The following is a 15,042-nucleotide window of genomic DNA, read 5'->3' on the forward strand; positions in this document are numbered from 1 at the left end:
TGTTCACAGCAGGTTGAGACACAATCTTCCCATTCAAGGAGCTTCCAGTCTATAGAGGAGTTGGCAAAAACTCTGAAATACACGCTTGTCTGAGACTGGAAAACCTAGGAAGAGAGCCAAGGTAAAAGAAAGAGGAGGCAGAACTCCTGCCTGCAATTTTCTTAGAGAATATTGTATCCAGCCATGTCACAAGACTTTGCCTTGGGAGCCACTGTGAGAGCTTAGATGTTCCGGTCACCTGAGAACTTGCAGAAGCTGCACAGGCAGCTCTTACCTTCCCGAACACCTGCTTTTACTCTCAGGGCACATGGAGTGGTTTAGATCTGGCTGAGTATGTAAGGAATGATGCATGGGAAACCCTGATCAAGCACCCAGGCTGACTGAGCACAGGGAGTTACTCATCCCTGGGGCTGTTACCTTCTCCTCAGACAGATCAAGTCAGCAGATTCTGCTGTGCACGGGGAACGTGCTAGTCTGACGAGATGGGCCCTCTGTGTACTCAGAGGTTGTTACTAAGCCATTCATCAGCTCTACTTTGACTTTATTTTGGGTCTCCTTTATGGTGGTTGATCTCTGTATGCCCCCATCTTTGGGACTCCAAAGCTCTCTCCAGCCCTCTCAGTTTGCAGGAAAATAGAAGAGACTCCAGCAGCTGTTCGTTGTGAAGTCTGATGGATGGAAAGCTCTTTCCTCTCCTGAACTGCAGCCTTTCCCTGATGTAGTCACAGGTAGTAACTCGTTTTCCATTGAGTCATGCACACTGTTTTATACATTATTAGTGCATAGGAAGAGTCTGGAAAATTGTGTTTACAGAGCCTCTTGATGAATGGATTACCTGAGTCAGTACATATTTATTTTAGAAGGTGCATTAGCCATTGGGTTACATTAGGCCTGGTGACTAATTTTTGTTAAACATGACCTTGGGCTGTATGAAAAGATTCAGCTCTTTGTCCAGAGAAGGCCAAACAATTCTACAGAATCACCTTTCAGGGCTGGAAGGCTGGAAGGCCATGAAAGCTCGCATGACCCAATCCCTTCTTTTTCATATAAGGAAACATCTAGACAAGTGAATCGATGACTTAGGTCTTACAGAGAGTAAATGATAGGAACAAGGCTCTCATGCAGGTCTCCTAATTTCCAGGCCAGTGATATTTCCCCCGTCGTTAATATCATTGTGCTTTTTCATTGTTAGCCATCAAGCCTTAATCCACTTTACACTACTCTCATTTTAGATCGTGAATCCACCCAGGAGTGCTGGCCCTGAAGACACCCATAATCCCTGGCATTTACCTTCTGTTCCACTCTTGTCTCGAGCTAATGATTACAAGATTGTGAGCGAAGGGATTGAGGATTTAGTCCTCATTGTAAATCCCATCTACTCTAAATAAAATCGAAGGAAGTGTATAAAGTTGAACACAGTTAATCATCCATCAACCTGAAGGGGCTCCATTAAGGACTAATGTGCTATAGTTAAGAAAAACAAGGGCGAGTGTTTGGCACAGCAGTCAAGAGGCCGCTTGGGCCACCCTGCATCTCATATCAGAGCACGTGGATTCCACTCCCAATTCCTAACTACAGCTTAACCCAGCCTGGCTGTCACAGGCATTTGGAAAAATGAAACAGTGGATGGAAGATCTCTCTCTCTCTCTCTCTCTCTATTTCTATCTTTATCTTTGTGTCTTTCTGCCTTTCAAGTAAAACAAAAATAAACAATTTTTTTAAAGGAAGAGAAGTAAAAATTACTTTCTATTGTTAAGCGCATGTGCACACACCCTTGGCATATCTATACCATATTACTGAGAATAATTTCTGATGATGTCCTCAGTCTTGCCATGACTCCTATTAGTTTATAACACAAATTTTTGTGTTGTCTGTGATCTCTAGAGTCTGAAGAGTGTTCTTTCTATTTGAATGGTTGCAGAGAAGAGTGAGAAAGCCCTTCCATACATATTTTTTTTTATTTATTTAATGAGCATAAATTTCCAAAGTACAGCTTATGGACCACAATAGCCTCCTCCCCTCCTGTGTCTTCCCTCCCATCCACAACGCTCCCCTCTCCCACTCCCTCTCCCCTTCCCCTTCACATCACGATTAATTTTCAATTATCTTTATATACAGAAGATCAATTTAGCGTATGTTGAGTAAAGATTTCCACATTTTGCTCCCACACAGAAACACAAAGTGTGAAATACTATTTTTTGTTAGAAAAGCAAGTCCTTATTAGGTTGAGCCTCTCTTTTTTCAGGTTTGAGTGAGCCATTTATAGCTGCTACTGTATTTAGTACTTGCTAAAATTGGTATAGCCTTGCAAAGTGAATGGCAGTGTAGCAACCACCTGACCAAGTCTACACTTGGTGTAGCAGGATTTATACCACTCAGATTTACCATTCTAACCTTTGCTGACTACTCTTGCACTTAAGAGAGGATGGGTGAGCTTTATATCCACAGTCTCTGCACCTCAAGAGGGGGAATACATTCATAGTTTCCTAATAACGTTATTGGGGCACATAGCCCTAGAATGCTTTGCCTCTTAGTGGAACATACAGTATTTAGATAAAAAAGTATTGCAGCAGGGGACATTTTCGTGGTGCCAAAATAAGAGGACATGCATCTGGAACATGTGAAGTGATAATAAGGTTCAACTTGAGCTGATGTTGGAAGTGATTATAGCTGGCACCAGGAGGTGAGGAGACAAGATGAGGGTGAGAATAACCCTCAATATTTTGTTAGCTTTTCTTTTTTTTTCTTCTGTTTTATTTAGTAAATATAAATTTCCAAAGTACAGTTTATGGATTACATTGGCTTTCCCCTCCATAATTTCCCTCCCACTCGCACCCCTCCCATCTCCCACTCCATCTCCCATTCCATTCACATCAAGATTCATTTTCAATTCTCTTTATATACAGAAGATTGATTCAGTATATATTAAGTAAAGATTTCATTAGTTTGCACCCACACAGAAACACAAAGTGTAAAATACTGTTTCAGTACTAGTTATAGCATTACTTTACATTGGACAACACACTAAGGACAGATCCCACATGAGAAGTAAGTACACAGTGACTCCTGTTGTTGACTTAACAATTTGACACTCTTGTTTATGGTGTCAGTAATCTCCCTAGGCTCTAGTCATCAGTTGCCAAGGCTATGGAAGCCTTTGGGTTTGCTGACTTCGATCTTATTCCTACAGGGTCATATTCAAAGTGGAGGTTCTCTCCTCCCTTCAGAGAAAGGTACCTCCTTCTTTGATGGCCCGTTCTTTCCACTGGGATCTCACTCGCAGAGATCTTCCATTTAGGTCTTTTGTTGTTGTTGTTGCCAGAGTGTCTTGGCTTCCCATGCCTAAAATACTCTCATGGGCTGTTTAGCCAGATCTGAATGCCTTAAGGGCTGATTCTGAGGCCAGAGTGCTGTTTAGGACATCTGCCATTCTATGAGTCCGCTGTGTATCCTGCTTCCCATGTTGGATCGTTCTCTCCCTTTTTGATTCTATCAGTTAGTATTAGCAGACACTAGTCTTGTTTGTGTGATCCCTTTGACTCTTAGACCTATCAGTGTGATCAACTGTGAACTGAAATTGATCAAATTGATCACTTGGACTAGTGAGATGGCATTGGTACATGCCACCTTGATGGGATTGTATCCCCTGGCACATTTCTAACTCCACCATTTGGAGCAAGTCTGATTGAGCATGTCCCAAATTGTACTTCTCCTCCTTCTCTTATTCCCACTCTTATATTTAACAGGGATCACTTTTCAGTTAAAATTTAAACACCTAAGAATAACTGTGTGTTAATTACAGAGTTCAACCAATAGTACTAGAACAAAAAAAAAATACTAAAATGGATAGAGTATTACATTGCACATCAACAGTCAGGACAAGAGCTGATCAAGTCACTGTTTCTCATAGTGTCCATTTCACTTCAACAGGTTTCCCCTTTGGTGCTCAGTTAGTTGTCGCTGATCAGGGAGAACATATGATATTTGTCCCTTTGGGACTGGCTTAATTCATGCATAATGTTTTCCAGATTCCTCCATCTTGTTGCAAATGACCGGGTTTCATTGTTTTTGACTGCTGTATAGTATTCTATAGAGTACATGTTCCATAATTTCTTTACCCAGCCTACTGTTGATGGGCATTTGGGTTGATTCCAGGTCTTAGCTATTGTGAATTGAGCTGCAATAAACATTAATGTGCAGACAGCTTTTTTGTTTGCCAATTTAATTTCCTTTGGGTAAATTCCAAGTTAGCTTTTCTTTTTAACATTAAGAATGGAAAACTCAGACTGCTTTACTAAAAAAGGGGTGTTCTGAGTAGAATGCATGCATGCACTTCCCTATTTTCACTTGGTGTTGTCTGTCCCCCCTCCTAACCCCCCACTCCCACCCCAGGGTCCTCTGCTGTGGCTCACTGTCAGGGCTGCAGCAGCTCTGGCACCAAACACCTTGTCCCAATATGATGGTCACATGGTGCTTCTGGGTGCTCCCACTGACCCCAGATTCTGTTGAGGTGTGCACTGTGTGGTATGGGCTCTGGGTTCCAGTTGCAAGCCAGAGATCCTGGGACTCCACCTGTCAGCAGAGGTGAGTTAACACAGCCCAGGTGGAAACAGTGGGGACAGGGAGACTTCATGAACTATGGTTAGTGTGGCAGGAGATGGTGAGCTGTGGTGGATTCTTCCCCACTTCCCTCTTGCAGACACACATGAACTGCTGTAAGCGTAGTGACCCCGTTCACCTGCTCTGAATTGTCCCATTTGACTGAACTGTGTTTTCCTTTGAGGTTGCGGACATCTGAGCAGTGCACATCTTGTATTTGCTTTTCCCCATTCCTGCTTCGCTTCCTTTCTCTCTCTGTGCCCTTTCATGCTGCTCTGGGATTGCACCCACCTCCTCTAAAACGTTAATGAGGAAAATGTGCCGTGGGTTTTGTTTTCAAGGGAGAACAGGCTACAAATTGGTTTATTATGCAAGGTTTACAAGTGTAACTAGGAAGCTATGAACATAGAACATATGGTTTCTCTTTTTTCCCTTTAAATTATTTGAGAGGAAGAAAGACAGGTAGTTGGGGGGAAGGGTGCTCACCTTTTGGCTTTGCTCCACAAATGCCCACAACTTCTTGGGTGGGGGTGGGAAAGCTGGAGCTGGGAACTGGGAGCTAGAACTCAATCCAGGGCTTGCACATGGGTGGAAAGAGCCCAGTGACTTCAGCCATCACTGCTGCTTTCTAGGATGCATATTCATTGGAAGCTGGAGTCAGGAGCCAAGACTCAAATTCAGGCACCATGCTAAATGCCCACCCATGATTTCTTCTTTTAACTGAATCTGCCTGTGGACATCATAAGTGACTGTGGGAAGAGAATAACCTGGTTATATTTATTATTATGCATCTCATTCTCTGTATGTGTTTGCTTCAACCTGTTCTTCTTGATTAGCCAATTCCTTCCATTTTGCTATGCCACATCTCCTAAGGAGCCAAACTACTTGACTTAGCCAATGACTATCTGTCTCACTTATTGTGCAAATATTTTGAGCTGAGTCAGGTCAACTCATGGATTACTGGCCCCCTTCCCAGCAGGTGATCCTTGGATTCATGGCTTTCAAAGGCACAAAAGCAGCCACACTATATCCTTAAGTTAAGTTTGTTGAGAAGGGGAGGATCTATTAGAAGGAACAGCTGAATATGGCATGTTCAGAAGAAAATCTATTTTATTTATTTCATTTTTAAAAGATTTATTTATTTGAAAGTGTGAGCTACATAAAAAGAGGCAGAGACAGACACAGAGACAGAGAGAGAGATCTTCCATTTACTGGTTTACTCCTCAGATGGCTGAAATGGCCAGGAGCTTCTCCCAGGTCTCCCATGTGGGTGCAGGGACCCAAGCACTCTGCCATCTTCTACCGCCTTCTCAGGACATTAGCAGGGAGCTGGATCAGAAGTGGAGCAGCTGGGACATGAATTGATGTCCATTTGGGATGCCAGTATTGCAAGCAATAGCTTTCCCCACTACACCACAACATGAGACCCACTCAGAAGAAATTCTGATAAAACAAAGGAGGTGGATTTTTAGCTATTGTAGCCTGGCCACCTGGGCATCTTTTGCAGGCAGGCAGTGTTTGTTCTTCACTACTGGGGCCTCCCAGGTAAATTCTATCTTGGCTGTTTTCAGTACAGAATTCAGCTTTCCATGATTTAGGCTCTGGGACAGTGACCACTTAACAAATGACAGCTAAGATGTGCTGTAGTGCAGAAAATATAAACACAGGTGAATATCCCCCATGTTGTATTTCTCAAGAGTGTGATAGTCAATCCTGGGAAAGCTTACAAAGAAGTAACCAAGATGTCTTAAGGAAGATGGTGATGTGCAGGTTAGTTTGGGGGAGTTCCCTGGTTAGAGAATAAGAAGTTATCCCAGAACTAGGAAACAAGAGCAGAAAAGGCAGAACAGAAAATGTAAAGCACGGGCAGGTTGGACAATATAGGAGGATGAAGAAAAGAGGGAGTTGGTGCCCAGCAAATGGACTCAGTGAGAAGCCCTGATGGCTATCTCAGCCCCAACTTCTAATTTGCAATGATGAGAAAGGAAGAGCTGATGGGGAGCCTTGGAGGATGCGAAAGAAGAATGATAAAAATATGCTGATGAAGCGCTTACTGTGTGCTTGACCTTATTCTAAGGTCTTTATTTGGATTGCAGTTTTTAGAGATGAGGAAGCTGAGATAGAAAAAGACGAAGTGATTTGCTTAGGGTTTTACAGCTGGAGGGTGCTAGAGACAGAATTCAGATCTAGGTAGTGGGGAGCCCAGAGCTGGTCTATGCCATTTCCATGCTGTAGCTCCTGCAAGAAGAGGCCTCATGTGGTCTTGTAGCACTGCTGTAAGGAACAACAACCCAACAATGTAAAGAAAGGAAGGGCTCTAGGCACTTGGGGAGCAGGGCATTGAGGGCAGAACTGCAGGGGCTCAAGAGGGAAAGTTTAATCTACTGCTTTCTAAGTGTGATCCACTGTGCTTCTGAAATTTCCAGAACCTAGAGCCAGGAGAGCAGCTTGAGTGTCTGCAACTTGATCATCTCTGTTGTGCATCTTGGACTTCCTCATAAGATTTCACTTGAAGAAAGGGTTCCACCGGTAGGAACATTGAGATGGAGAAGAGAGAAATGATAAGACTACTGGCCACACCTGACAGAGGCTGAGATAAGACAAGAAGCTACGTCTTAGATGTTTCTGAGAGTGTTTCTTGAGACTGGCATTGTGGCACAGTGGGTTAAGCCACTGCTTACAATGCCAGCATTCCACGTGGGTGCAGGTTCAATTCCAGGCTGCTCCACTTCCGATCCAGTTCCCTGCTAATGTGCCTGGGAAATCAGAGGATGATGGTCCAAGTGCTTGGATCCCTGCACCCACATGGGAGACACAGATGGAGTTCCAGGCTCCAGGATTTGTCTTCACTCAGCCCTGGCCATTGTGACCATTTGGGGAATGAACCAGTGGATGGAAGATCTCTCTTTCCCTCTCTCTCTCTCTCTCTCTCTCCCTCCCTCCCTCCCTCCCTCCCTCCAAGTCTGCCTTTCAAATAATAAACAAAATTTTTGAAAACAAATGCTTCTCCCTACCTCCTCATGTTCTACTACAGTCCACCACCCTTGCCAAACTTTCAATGACAGGAAAACCTTATGTAGGTAGAAAAGAATGCCAAGGTCAAGATCAAGCATGCTTTTGGTAAAATTTTCATTGTTTACCTAGAAGCCCATGACCTTTCTGTTAGAAGCACAAGACACAGTGACAACATAATGGCCTTGCTGCTCCCCAGGTTGCTGTGTGACTGTGGCTGATCCACACTGACCAGTTTCACAGTATGTTCACAGGTTTAAGGTTTCAAATCAATCATGCATTTAGAAATCCATCCATTTGTTCATCAAATACATATTTCTGGAGCTCCTTCTGGTCACTGTGCTATGGAATAATGAGGCCCTGAGGGCACAACAGTGAACAGAAGCAACGAAGTCCCTAAGATTGTGGGCCCTTAGAGCTATGCCCTGGCCACCACCAGCTACTTTCGACTGCTGAATACTTGATCCACAATTAGTCTTTTTTTTTTAACAAAAGATTTTGTTTTAAACAAAATATTTATTTTTTCTATTTGAAAGGAAGAGTTAGAGAGAGAGAGAGGGAGAAGGATAGAGAGAGAGACCTTCTATCTGCTGGTTTACTCTCAACGTGGCAGCTACAGCTGCGGCTGGGCCAGGCCGAAACCAGGAACCAGGAGCTTCTTCAGGGTTTCCCACGTAGCTTCAGGGCCCTAAGCACTTGGGTCATTTTCTACTGTTTTCCTAGGCACATTATCAGGGAGCTGAATGGGATGTGGAGTAGCCGGCACTAGAACCTGAGCCTACATGGGATGCTGATGTTGGCAGGTGATTGATTTTCCCACTATGCCACAATGCTAGCCCCTACAGTTAATCTTTACTGAGAGATACTGAAAGATAAAAGAGTCACCAGATGTCAAACATAGTACAAGAAATTTAAAGTATCTCGTTAATAATTTGAGTACTGAGTATATGTTGAAACAACAGTATTTTGGATATAAGGGGTAAAATAAAATGTATCATTAAAATTAATTTCACCTTTTTTGCATTTTAACAATGTAGGTTGCATTGTATTTCCAGAACAATGCTGGCCTGGACAGAAAGCTAAATTCTGAGCAAATAATTAGATGGGTTTTTGAGCACTGCTAAGGCAAATACAAGTGCCACTGATCAGGAGACTCTGGAACATAATTTAGTCTTCTTTAGACAGTTGGAAAGGATAGGTGAAGGGGCCGGTGCTGTGGTGTAGTGGGTAAAGCCATCGCCTACAGTGCCAGCATCCCGTATGGGTGTCAATTTGAGTCCCAGCTGCTCCACTTTTGATGCAGCTCTCTGCCAAGGCCTGGGAAAGCAGTAGAAGATGGCCCAAGTCCTTGGACCCCTGCACTCACGTGGGTGACCCAGAAGAAGCTCCTGGCTTGACTTCAGATCAGTGCAGCTCTGGCCATTGTGGCCAATTGGAGAGTGAACCAGCAGATGGAAGATGATCTCTCTCTCTCTCTCTGTCTCTGTCTCTCCTTTGCTCTCTGTGTAACTCCGACTTTCAAATAAATAAATAATTCTCTAAAAAAAAAAAAAGAAAGGATATGTGTAAAGAAACTTGTCCTTCCAATAAATGATTGGTTTTGTTATTTTTAGTGTTATTTTACCATCTTCTTCCCAACATCTGATTCTGTGGTGATAGAAGATAGGACAACTGAAATGTTTCTTCTTGTCCATTACAGAAAAATCCTGGACTGGTGTTGTGTAGCAGCATGTTAAGCTGTTGCTTGCAATGCTGGCATCCCATACTGGAGTGCTTGTCGAGTCCCGGCTTCCCTGCTTCTGATCCAGCTCCCTGTTAATGCAATGGGGAAGCCAGCAGATGATGGCTCAAGTACTTGGGCCCCTGCCACCCATATAGGAGACCTAGATGGAATTCTTGCCTCCTGCTTGGTCCAGCCCTGGCTGCTGTAGCCATCTGGAGAGTGAACCAGTGAATGGGTGAACCCTTGCTCTCTGCCTCTCCCTCTTTCTCTCTGTTTCTTTGCCTTTCAAATAAATAAACTAAAAAATTAACTAAAACAAGCAGACATATAAACAAACACATCAATTTTCCCCACCCTTCAGAATATCCAGCCAAAATTCCTCCTGAGGAGCGCAGGGATGAGCTCTCAGGGATTTCACTCACACCACAAACTCTCCAGTATTAACCGGGTGCCTCTTGTATTCTAGGTTCTCCCATTCAAGCTGAGAATGCACAGAGAACTAAATCAGACACCTACCTGATTTGGTGTCTGCAGCCCTGCAGCTGGAAGGCTAGTGGTACAGGTGGACATTAATCAAAGCGTTTTTGAAAGTTTCTGGGCTTGGATGATTTCTAAGGTCTCTCGCGGCTCTGTGAAATGAAATAGTTCCTTTCAAACTCTGAATCTCCTAACTCACCAGTTCCTGGCATCAAGGGCCCAAATTAACAGGAATTTGCCTGACTTGCTGGAGTGAGAATCCTTGATTTGTCTTTGGTACACTGCACTGCTCTCTGTAGAATTCATTCTGGAGGTTCCTTGCTCTCCTTGTTTGTCTGCGGAGCAGTGGGTTCAGCATCTAGTGACTGTTACTTCTTCCTCCCCAGTATTTTCACTGAGCTTATTGCTGGCCTGTGTTGAATACGGTCTTTCTTTGGCTTCAGCTTTGGCCACTTCTTTGCCCATTTTGGCCATCAGCCTGGTGCAACCTTGGGCTTGGCCTCACACAGCTTGATGTTGAGCCAAACAGCCAGAGTCCTTCACAAGGGCTGAAGTGATCGACTTAGCCAGGGGCATTCCTCTCCCCTGCTCTTTCAGCCCTGACCACTGTCGTAACTTCCAGGTTTCTGTTGTGGAGAGTGCTCAGTTAGGGGCCTCATTCATTTACACATGAATTGAGTACCTCCTCCTGCCAGGCATTGGCTAGAGATTAAGACTATGCATTCAACTGTGGGGGCCCTGTTTCGTTAGGAGGAAGGGAAAAATGAAAAGTATTTAGTGTGGTATATACACATACACATGCATGCACACTACCCACACATATACATGCCAACACACATATGCACTTATACACATGTGCACACATACACCACCAAAAGAAAGAAACAAAGATGAAATGACTGGGAATTTAGGAAAACAGAAGCTGGGATCCAGAGTGAAACTGTTTGGGGTTGTAAAAAGGGTGAAAACATAATATAAAGGGAAAAAAATTATTGAAGGAAACTATTCAATTCTTGCAGTTTTGTGAAAGACAGCAAAATATACTTAGATTAGATGGAAAAATCATATCTGGATTGTGTGGCAAAGGATGCCTTCTAAGTTTAAATGTTGATCAAAGATAAAACATACACCAAATTTAAAGAATCACCTTGTTACACAAAGTTCATGACAAAAGAAAAAAATAACAGCATTTCCCACTCTCTTCCTCCCCTCCTTGCCTTGTTTGTATCATTTATTGCTGCATCATGTTTTTTCAGTCTCCACCTCCATTGTTTGCTTCCTGCTATGGAAGCAAGGCTTCTCTTGGTTCCCACCATCCTCTGGACAATGCACTTTCCCATCCCTTAGACTTCCAAGTTTGGTTAGATTTTTAGCAGTTACTTTAGAAGGATGCTACGAGGATATTTCAAAAAGTTCATGCAAAATGGAATCAAAAGACAAATTTATTTTGCTGCACAAAGCTTTATCCATGCTTACGAAGGTCTTCAAAAAGTCCCTAGAAAAATGTGTACCGGGAAAAAAAAAACATAGCTGGATCTTGACATTTTGTGAGCCAAAATAGACTTATGTTTTATTTTTCTTTCTTATTTGCATTTTAAAAATAACTTATTTTTAAAAAGTTAATAAGTGTATTATTGGAAATAGAAAAACATAGGAAGCAAAGAACAAAGTCCCCCAAAATCACAAGTAGTATAATCTGACATGTCCTTCCCGGTCCTATGTGTGTATACACAAGATCCGATTTGTGGGATTGAGATCATGCAGAATTCATCATGCTTCTCCACATATTAAGAATATCTAAGAGTCAAAGGGAGCACATAAACAAGTCTAGTACCTGCTAACACTAACCGATAGAATAAATAAAGGGGAGAGTGATCCAACATGGGAAGTGAGATACTCAGCAGACTCATAGAATGGCAGATGTCCTAAATAGCACTGTGGCCTCAGAATCAGCCCTAAAGGCATTCGGATCTGGCTGAAAAGCCCATGAGAGTATTTCAGGCATGGAAAGCCAAGACACTCTGGCAAAAGATCTCTGTGAGTGAGATCCCAGTGGAAAGAACAGGTCTTCAAAGAAGGAGGTACCTTTCTCTGAAGGGAGGAGAGAACCTCCACTTTGACTATGACCTTGTCTAAACAAGATAAGAATCAGAGAACTCAGAGGGCTTCCATAGCCTTGGAAACTCATGACTGGAGCATAGGGAGATTACTGATGCCATAGACAGGAGTGTCAATTGGTAAAGTCAACAACAGGAGTCACTGTGCACTTACTCCTCATGTAGGATCTCTGTCCTTAATGTGCTGTGCATTGAGATTTAATGCTATAACGAGTACTCAAACAATATATTTCACTTTGTGTTTCTATGGGGGTGCAAACTGTTGAAATCTTTACTTAATGTATACTAAACTGATCCTCTGTAAAAAAAAAAAAAAAGAAATTATCAATTCCCAACTTGACTCTCACTGGGATTAAACATGACAATAGGTCTGATCTGATTTCATCATCATTTAAAAAAAATCATCTATTATTTTTCACTTTATGTTTCTGTGTGGGAGCAAACTGTTGAAATCCTTACTTAATGTATACTAAGCTGATCTTCTGTATATTAAGATAATCGAAAATGAATCTTGATGTGAATGGAAGGGGAGAGGGAGTGGGAAAGGGGAGGGTTGTGAGTGGGAGGGACGGTATGGGGGGGAAGCCATTGTAATCCATAAATCGTACTTTGGAAATTTATATTCATTAAATAAAAGTTAAAAAAAAAGAATATCTACCAATTCAAAAATCTCAAAGATGTATGAATATTTCGATAACTAGGTATCCACTATACCAACTCAAACTGTTAGGAAAAAAATGTAATCCTTTCTTGGATACAAAAATTTCATGAAAAAAAAAATGGCAACAGACTTCTAAATAAAGGCAGAGTTATAATTAAAATACTGTATTCTTTTGATGTTCCATTTAAAATGAGACAGAGCAGCTGTATATACTAAGTTTAATATTTCTAAGTGAACATTACCAGATTTCTCCTATCTAAATTTTAACAGAAGGTATGTTCTTATTGAAGGACACTCTGTGTTCCTCCTATACCACAGTCAAAAGCTGTGATGTTAACACATCAATGGCTGCTTTCAGTATGTTGTGTGAACACCTCTGCAAACTTCTCTCTCTTTGTACTTCCTATTGTCCCTCTGATGCCTTCCTGATGGCTCCATCTTGACATATGGTTCTCAGAAGTGGTTTCACAAATTCAGGTCCAGGGTGCATTCTTTTTCTCTCTCCATTGTAACAAAATGAGATTTACAAATTGGCTAAACCGTTAGCTCTTCTTCTTTATCATACATTGTCACATCTGGACATATATAACCCTTAGATGCTGTAAAGAATGAATATTGTGTCAAATAAGCACAGGCACTTTGCCAAAAATGCACCTATGGACTGATCGGTGTAACCTAAAGCAATCTTCTAGATATGGAGATGCTAGCCAAGAGCAACTCCCTTCCCACTTCCTCCTCTTCCTCTTCCACCATGCCAGTGACAAAGTCCAGCGCTAGGACATCTATCTCCAAGATATGGATTTAAAAAAGTCCACTGCCAGAAGACAGTTCTTCCTAAAACTGAGAAAAGGATGTTGATATAAGAATTATTTTACTATCTCTACTTTTAACCCACATTACACACTAGAACTTACCTACTCTTTAATACACAGCAAATTTAAGTGAAACACACATACAGAACAATGGTTAGGCCATCTGGACAATCTGGCTGCTGGAATGACAGGGAAGACATGTAACTCTGTTTCTTAAATAGATTGTCCACAAGCCCTCTTTATTTTAGCCCTTCTTTCTCCTTATTTTTATCTAGATGGGTGAAATTTCCAAGACTGTGAGAATCTGCAATATATATCAGTTTGTTTCTAGGCTTTCTCTACTTCTGGCTTGTCTTTACCTACTCCTTTACTGGTTTCTATCTTCCAAAATGTGATCATGGTGGCTGCTTCTTTCTTCCTTGTCTTTGAGGTGTATGCTAAAAAAAAAGTCACGCATTATTATTTTAGTGGGATATTTGGGATACAAACCGTGAAAATAGATGTACTTATTAAATCCGCCATCTTTGTCTAAAGTTTTGCCAACAGTATTTAATAATTCACCCTTTTCACATAAAATGGAAACACCACCTTCTCCATAGGTTACATTTTTACATCCACTGAACTCTAGTTTTGGATTCTTTTTTCTACTAGTTTATGTTGGCAATGTTTGTTGATTTTATTACAGTAGATCTAAGTAATTTTTGTATCTCCTAAAGCAAGTCTCCCTCCTTTTTCTCTTTTTACAAAAACTGTGGATTGTTCTTGGACATTTATTTCCTGTATAAATGTTAAGATATTACCCAATTTTAAGCATACAGCAAGAAATCAGAACAAAGTAAAACAACAAAAAGCTCCTAAATCTCATGAGATGCTTATTGGAAGGACATTAAACTTGTTAGGTTATTTTTTGAGAGAATTGATATAAATTTATGTTATTTCTTTTTATCATACAATGCTACTATTCACTTAGAATCTGCTTTAAGTACTTTTATTAGATTTTAGTTTTATTTGTGTAAAGCTTTTGTTATAAAATCTATTGAATAGTTTTCTTATAGGTTTAGTAAACCTTTTCTATAAAGGACCAGATGATAACTATTTGCCGCTCTGTAGGCATTATGATCTCTTTTGAAACTACTCAACCTGGCCACTGCAATGCAAAAGCAGCCAGTGACAATACCTAAGTGAATTAATGTGGCTCTGTTCCAATAAAACTTCATTTACAAAAATGGACAGGAGACTAAATGGCTGTCCGTGGGCTGTAGTTTGCTGACTATGCTTTAGAAGTTCCTTCATAGAAAAATAGCTGCCTATTCTGAAAATGCATCACGAAATCTGGGTCCTGAATCAACCTGTCTCAGGTGCATCTCACAGAACCTGGGGTCAGAAAGCTTTACTGGAGAACACCATTTTCATCCCTAGTTTTCCCACAGTGTCTTCCAGCTGTGGCATGTTTCATAGCCTAGTGCATTTGCTGGTATTCAGGTCTGCATCCCTGGAAACTGTAGTATCTCTCTGGCATGGGATAAAAAATTGATACCTATTAGTTACATGAATGAATGAAGATGTAGGGAGAAATGAGTTGTTTTTCTTTTTTTTTTTTTTTTTTCAGGTTTCAGATTCTCACTGGGTACCTAGGAGAGC

General features: G+C 41.6%; 1 long non-coding RNA gene across 2 annotated transcripts in view; it reads right to left on the reverse strand.

Annotated features, from left to right (window-relative positions):
* Positions 1-2,084: 2,084 nt before the first annotated feature.
* Positions 2,085-15,042, reverse strand: part of LOC127487868 (uncharacterized) — an 80,915-nt gene continuing 67,957 nt past the window's right edge. Inside the window, exons 2-4 of one of the 2 annotated variants that reach the window (XR_016219796.1) lie at positions 9,851-9,963; positions 5,086-5,348; positions 2,085-4,177 (exon numbers count right to left, since the gene is read on the reverse strand). This is a non-coding gene — a long non-coding RNA (uncharacterized LOC127487868). Of the gene's footprint in view, positions 4,178-5,085; positions 5,349-8,252; positions 9,424-9,850; positions 9,964-15,042 lie in introns of those variants that run through there. The other variant, XR_016219797.1, reaches the window with a different exon arrangement.

This window comes from Oryctolagus cuniculus, chromosome 13 (assembly GCF_051225735.1).
Source record: "Oryctolagus cuniculus isolate XC-2025 breed Fujian yellow rabbit chromosome 13, ASM5122573v1, whole genome shotgun sequence".
NCBI classification, from domain to species: Eukaryota; Metazoa; Chordata; class Mammalia; order Lagomorpha; family Leporidae; genus Oryctolagus; species Oryctolagus cuniculus.